Consider the following 6000-nt stretch of genomic DNA (forward strand, 5'->3'; position numbering starts at 1 on the left):
CTTCATCCTATTTTGAGCTAAGTTGTGCTAAAGCTCCAAATTGTAATTACCATACTCTATTTTAAAATAAATTGGAGCTGTTTGTGTAATTGTTTACTCTCTCACTTATGGCCTTCCCTAATTTTTATGGTAAGCCTGGGGAGGTTGCTCCAGACTTTTTGGATAATTTGGAAATGGCCTTTCTGGTATCGGGAAGGGATGACGAAGCTACTAAGTTAAAGGCCTTTCCTTTGGTCTTGAGGGAAGGTGCAAAATTATGGTATCAAACTTTGGCACCTGAAGAAAGAAGAGACTGGGAGTCCTTAAAGATGGCCTTCATCGAAGAATTTTGCCGCCATGAGCCTCCAGAGGAGATATGGAGACAGCTCTTAGAGCTACGCCAAACATCACCCAATGACTATAGAAGCTATGAAGGAAAGTTTTCCAACCTGTGGGAGAAATGGTGTGCATCACTAGGTGAAGGAGAAAGGGCGCCAGAATGCCTAAAGAAGGACTGTTTCCTGGCAGGGCTTTACCCCATCCTTCGAGAAAAGGTAAAAGGTAAATTCCCAGATACCTTTGATAAAGCTATGACTTATGCAAGGGAGAAGGATAGGAAGTTAAAATTCCAAGCTCAACTACAAGGGGGAATGGAGCCTCCAGCGCTAGCTCAACCTACGGCAAGGGTAGTAGCAGGGACAGGAGCAACAGACCAAGAGTCCTCTCAACAAGAATTACTTCAACAAATCACCAATCAACTAGAGAGCCTGTCCATCAATCTGGTTCAAGGTGTAAGGGATCCCCAGCCAGGAAATGAACGAAATAGACAAGAAGGACAAAGGCAAGCACGTGAGTACATTTGCTACAACTGTGGAGAGGTAGGTCACGGCATGTATTATTGCCCCCATCCATGACGCTATCAAGGAAATGGTAATCAAAGAAGGCCTCCTCGCCAGCAAGTCACTCCTCCTCGAGCTAGGCCACTAAATGGACAAAATGCACACGTGGCTCCACCAATCCAAATATTGAGAACAAGCACCTCCTCCACCACCACAAGCACCAGCAGAGATCCCTCCACTACCATCGGGAGGGGAGGACAGGGCTGTCTCTGTCATAAGTCTTGACAATGGTAAGGATAAAGGGAAAGAAAAAATGGAGGAAGCTGTTGCCATGCCAATAAAGAGAGTTAGGAGACAAAGAACTGATGAAATGGAAGCTTCAGAACCGGATAAAGGGAATGAGGGTTCCTCCCAAGTGATAGGAGACAAGAAAAGGAAGATTAGGTCAAGGAGGCACATAGGAGTAGAAGACTTTCCACTTGGGGTAGGATCCATACCTTACGACCTGGTAGCAGATGTGAGTAAGCAAGGACCAAAGATTTCATGGCAGCAACTCCTCCACCTTTCCCCAAAGATGCGTAGAACCTGGTCTAAGATGGTCAGCACCAGGAGGGCTAAGGCAAAGTCAGTTGGGTCTATTAGTGCAAGAGGCATGAAGGATATCGTGCCAGTCATTGATGCAGAGATTAAGAGTCAGCGAGTCTCCAATGTGTACGTAGATGGTGGAGCCGAGATTTGTGTTATCACAGAGAAATTAATGCACAGGTTGGGTTTGGAAGTAAACGAGCAAACTTCCTTACAAGCTAAGATGGCAAATAATGTAAGGGTGGCTTGTGTGGGAAAGGTTAATGGAGTGAAGGTTTCAGCTTTTGGTGTTGCAATCTCAATTGATGCTTATGTGATCCCAACTAAGGGGGAGAGCTATCCGCTAATCCTTGGAAGACCTTGGCTTATGGCTATGAAAGCTAGGCAAGATTGGGAGACAGGTTCCCTTGAGTTGCGACCAAATCATAAGGTAGGTGGCAAGCAACAAAAAATTGTGTATGACATGAAGCAGGGTAGACAACAAGACCTAGAGATGGAGACTTCTATGGATGAATGGAGCACAAGCAGTTGCTCTTCATCTGAGGATGAGTCATCTGAGGAGGATGCTAGCTCTTTGAAAGTCATGGGTATAATACTGCGAAACCCAGAAGGAGAAGGTGGTCAAGACTCTCTAAACAAGGAAGAAGCCACAGGCTTAGAGGAGATGCTAGCTAAGGACCTACTAGAAGAAGAGAGAGAACCCTATTTGCAGGTACTAAAGAAGCATGCTGGCCTCTTTATAACTGATTACGAGCACATTAAAGGAGTGACAGTAACCCAACACCATATCCAATTAAAGGAAGGTGCCAAACCAGTGGTGCAAAGGCTAAGGAGATTAGGGCTAGTGCAACAAGATGCACTCTTAAAAGAAGTAAAAAGATTACTCAAGGCAGGATTTATCTACCCAGTGGAAGATTCTGAATGGGTGTCTCCAGTTGTGGTAGCACCAAAGAAAAATGGGAAGTGGAGGGTATGTGTGGATTACAAGCCTCTAAACGCAGCCACAAAAAGGGACCATTTTCCTTTGCCTTTTCAAGATGAAATACTAAATGAAGTGGCTGATCATGAAAGGTACACAGTGTGTGATGGGTACTCAAGCTACTTCCAAATCAGAATTGCAGATGAAGACCAAAGAAAGACTACCTTCATAACACCTTGGGGGTGTTTTGCTTATAGAGTTATGCCTTTTGGTTTAACTAATGCCCCAGCTACTTTCCAGAGGTTTATGAACTTGGTGTTTCAACCTTACTTTGGTAAGTCCATACGAGTCTTCATTGATGATTTTTGCATTTACAGCTCTAGGGAAGTACATCTGTCCAAGGTTGATGAAGGTTTCACCCGTCTGGCCCAATTGGGTGGGCAATTGAATAAAGACAAGTGCCACATAGGTGAGAGCAAGGTCACTCTACTAGGCCATGTTGTGTCTCAAGATGGTATTGAGGCTGACCCTGAAAAGGTAAAGACATTGTTAGCTTTACCTACTCCTTCAAACGTGAAGAAACTAGTCTCCTTCATTCAAAAGGTTCGCTACATGGGACGATTCATACATCTCCTTTCTCAGGCAATCTATCCTTTGCAGCAGCTCACTAAACACACTACATTGACATGGAGTGAGGAGGGTGAAAGGTGCTTTCAAGAAGTTAAAACCATTTTGAGCTCATTGCATGTCGTCCTACAACCAACATGGGGTGAATTATTCTATGTAAATCCTAGTGTAGGTCCAGAAGCTCTAGGAGCTGTCTTGATGCAAAAAGACCCAAAGACATCTCTCATGAGACCAGTCTACTTCTCTAGTAGAGTGATGACAGCTGCTGAAAAGGGTTTCAGCGCAGCTGAGCAATTGGTGCTAGCTCTTAAGTTTGCAGTGGAGAAGTTTCGGGCTTACTTACTTCCGAGACAATTTGTGGTGATCACAACTGAGGAGGTTTTTCCATATGCCCTACAACACATGGAATTGTCTCAAAGAATAGCAAAGTGGGTGGTGCAGCTTCAAGAGTTTGACTACACACTACAAGTAGAGGATTCCACCCGTGCTTGTTTGGCAGATGTCCTCACACAAAGGTGTTATGAGAAGGCCAAGAAAGAGGCACCTAGTAAGGTACCGCCTATCCCGGAGCCTGAAGTTCTACTGGGAGCACACAGTCTGTATTTTGATGGGGCTTACAAGAGGACCAAAGACAAGGCATCAGCAGGCATAGTAATATTAGGTCCAGAGAAGGAGAAGATCTTTGCAAAAGGGTTTCATCTAAAAGAGGTTCATTCTAACAATGAAGCAGAGTACCATGCCCTTGTTTTAGGGTTGCAATGTTGTCTTTCTCAGGGCATCACAAAGCTAAATGTTTTTGGTGACTCCATGTTGATTGTTAAGCAAATGGTTGGTGTATGGGCCTGTAAAAATGACAAATTGTCTGTTAAGATGAGGGAAGCAAAGGCCTTGTTGAAGGGTTTTAAAGAAGTTCGAGTGCACTTTGTACCTAGAGATCAAAATTGAGAAGCAGATGCCTTAGCAGGTGAAGAACTACAAACTCTCATAGTAGGAGCTATCCTTGTGAAAAGTCCTTTATACCAGGGAAAGGAGGAGCTGCATGATTTACTTTACTTTCTTGAGCATTGTGAAGCACCCTCTGGTATGAGTAAAAGTGAACGTAGGTGGTTGGCAAAAAAGGCTACCAGTTATAGCTTAGTGAATGAGGACTTGTATTGTAGAGGGAAAGATGTTGTCTTAAGGAGAGTTCCTGCATCCCAAGAGATAAAGGATATTTTGTTTAGTTGTCATGAAGGTGTGTGTGGTGGCCACTTTGCACAAGAGATTACTAGAAGAAAGATTTTACAAGCAGGGTTCACGTGGCCAAGCCTCCATCGAGATGTACAACATTGGTGCCGCACATGTGAGGTTTGCCAAAAAGCTGGACCAAGGCGTCTTACCCATGAAAATCAGCATCCAATTAAAACCTATGGGCCATTTGAAAAATGGGGGATAGGTGCAATAGGGCCACTACCTTGCACTCAATCAGGGAAGGAATACATCATTATGGGGGTGGAGTACATGACTAGATGGGCAGAAGCTCGTCCCACAAAGCGCATCACAGCCAAGGACGTGAGTGATTTCATTTTTGAATGCCTTTGTTGCCGTTTTGGCACACCTTTGGAGATTCTCTCGGATAGGGGACCGGGATTTCGAGCTGATTTAGTCGGGCAATTGATGAGCAAGTTAAAAATCAAGCGCAGGCACTCTACACCATACTACCCTCAGTGCAATGGTCTTGTGGAAAAGGTAAATGGTCTTATATGTAAAATCATCACTAAGCAAGTGCATTTACATCCTAAGGCATGGGACAAACACCTAGATGCAGCACTTTGGGCCTACAAAACATCCTTTAAAACATCCTTGGGGTATACACCTTTTCACTTGGTTTATGGGCAAGAGGCACTATTGCCTATAGAAGTGGAGCTAGCGAGCCTCCGAGTTCTAAAAGCACATCAAGAGGATAGTCAAGAGAAGCAAGTGGAAGGAAGAATCATCGATTTGGAGAGGTTAGGGCTAGATCGAGAGTCATCAGTGAAGTACTATGCAACCCAGGCAGAGAAGAAACGAAAGAAGTTCAATCGCAACCTTGTCAAGAAAGGTATCAAGGAAGGTTCTTTAGTGCTCAGATACGACAATCGCTTTGATCGCAGGAAGGATGGTAAGTTCTTGCTTAAGTGGGAAGGCCCTTTTGTAGTGATACAGAGGTTCTCAAATGGTAGTTACCAACTAGGTGACCTAGATGGTAAGGTACATCAGACCCCGGTAAATGGTTGGCGATTGAAGGCCTACCAATGTCGTCTTTCACAGCCATATGCTGGTGAAATCAATGCTAAGGATGGTTCAGAGGAGAGCTCATCATATTCGAGCTCCAACTAAGGTAACAATCATGTACATAGTCGTTTCAAAAAAAAACAAAAAACAAAAGAAGACAAAAAAAAAGAAAAAAAAAGGAAAAAAAGAGAAGAAAAAAAGAAAAAAAGAGAATGCTACCAGTGAAAGCGGATATTGACAATGGATGGGGTATGGCTTTCAAGGGTCTAGGAGACCAGTTGTTAGTCATGGATGGATACAATTATTCATCAGAAAGAACTAAACAGGGTCCATCAGCCAAGAAAGCAGTAACATGGCAAATTCAATTGGTACCAGGTGGGTAAGTATTCAAGAGAACCCTATTGTAGCACAACCTACAGCTAGAGGCATCAAATACCTCTAGCTTAAGGGGGAGGGCTATATGATGCATGGTTTTTAGGACCCCTTCTGAAGATGCAATAAAGGCACAGTCAGTTGTTGGGGAGATGAGGATACTCTAGTCCAAGGGATCTCGAAAGAGAAGAAAAATCTACTTCACAAGCACCAAAGAGTAAAAAGTGCCATGGACAGAAGATACGTGGGAACGAGCTCTTATGCATGCCTACAACCTATATCTTACAGAATAGCCCATTCTAGGTGTGAATTTCTAGTGAAATTTACACGAGGATGTTCGTGTGGGATCACAGCACAGCATACTCCGTTTTCACTTTTTTACCGACAGTAAATATTTTTTACCTACAGTAAATATTTTTCACCTAC

Source organism: Adiantum capillus-veneris, chromosome 9 (assembly GCF_014529385.1).
Source record: "Adiantum capillus-veneris isolate H3 chromosome 9, ASM1452938v2, whole genome shotgun sequence".
Lineage (NCBI taxonomy): Eukaryota > Viridiplantae > Streptophyta > Polypodiopsida > Polypodiales > Pteridaceae > Adiantum > Adiantum capillus-veneris.